Genomic DNA, 1825 nt, shown 5'->3' with positions numbered 1-1825 from the left:
CCAACGCTAGAGGTTGAATGAATGAATACACATTGTTTATTAGTCATATAACCGAGAAGTAGTACTTTAAAATTTACGACACGTTACGCCACGTCATCGTACAGTTTTTCGAAGAATTATAAACGGCAGAAGCATTTTTTGCAAACCTACATGTGCGCGACATCGTGGGGTATTTGAGTTTATTTTTATAAAGCATCATAGTTTGGCCTACTTTTAACGATTCGCACATATGTACGTACAATAGACCACTGTTAATAAGGGAGTTCAATTCAATTCAAAAGATTCCATTAAATTTTCTTATGTAATTTATCATTGCCTTCTTATATTAAAGGTGTTTGTGTATTTCCAACTACACAACATACTCTTCTCATACATTTACGTCGATCGAGGAACATCGGACGCACCGTACGCACTATGACGGTAATGCCGACCCTATATTTCGGGGGCAACTGTTCCGATGTGTCATACAAATTGTACATCATTACTTACATACCGCACACGTCCTCACTAGATTACACACAGGTTTAGTAGCATAACGACAAAGGAAACGTTACGATGTTAGTTTTGGATATAAGTCTATACCAAGAATAAAAAAAGTCGCTACTTGGTTTAATGCTGTCAGATGTTTAAATTGCACATACCAGAAATCATTAATTTGTAGAAAATGGCAGTATGGTGTTTTAAATTGCTAAGGAGAGTATTCATTTTGAATGTAAATTATTATTTAAGAAAGAATTCGATAATAATTAAGAATAATTATTAAAATCCCACGACCGTGTTTGACATCTTTGAAGGTAAAGCCATTATCTTTCCGACTGTAGAATTATATGGCCTTTTAATAACCTTTAATTAAGAATGCGTTAATAAAATATGAGCATCCTTGATCTCTTTATTTAATTAAAAACAGTTCACAAAGGGAGACAGATATATTTAGACCGGGACATAGCATATCTTCGTAGCAAATATTGCTTCTGTTTGCACTTGAGACCCGAGGGCGTATGTTATCTGGCGAGATATTTGAGAATGTGCGTGGGATGAACACAAATACTGGTTTTTGCAGTCGTAGCATTTATTCGCGAAACTACGTATCGTACGTAGGAGTTTAGAGATATAAAAAAATGTATTAAGAATTATTTTAAAATGAAACAAAGATTACATAACAAAGATGTTGCTTGTATAATTTTCGGCTAAATACGTAAAGATATAGAACGATTCAAATAATTCCTTACAGAAATTTCTATAGGCTAAGTTTTTTAATGCTGGACCCAGATACTAGTAACTAGATAATGCATGCAATGTATGTAAACAGTTATTTCACCACAGATCAGGGATAAGCAAATATGCTGCCTTCCGCTATGGAATTTATCGCAACGTACTCACTCAACACTTGACGTTGTGATTGCTGTTAATGTGGGTCAGACATTTACCATAGATATTGGTTAAATATTTTAAGATGTATTTTAACAAGACTATCAGATCCAAAAAAGTAAAGACTATTTTATTTGCGTTGCTGATAACGAACATCGCATTTAAACTATTTCTGTCTGTCTGTCTGTCTGTTCGCGAGCCGCGTTTGTTCCGGGTAATCTCCGAAACGGCTCGACCGATTTCGACCGGACTTTCACTGAAGGATAGCCGACATAGACGTATTATAGGCTACTTTTTTCATTCCGCGTTGTTAAAGTGGCGAATCGGGTGGTCCAAACTTGCGATAACGAAGTTTGAGGGCGCCAGCTCCTTTTAAACTATAAACAGTTAGTCACATTCAACAACCTTTGCCACCGAGCTAATCAAGACATGATTACGTAACAATGTTTAGGCGACC

This window comes from Papilio polytes, unplaced genomic scaffold (genome assembly GCF_000836215.1).
Source record: "Papilio polytes unplaced genomic scaffold, Ppol_1.0 DF823731.1, whole genome shotgun sequence".
Taxonomy (NCBI): Eukaryota; Metazoa; Arthropoda; class Insecta; order Lepidoptera; family Papilionidae; genus Papilio; species Papilio polytes.
This window is presented reverse-complemented; position numbering follows the sequence as displayed.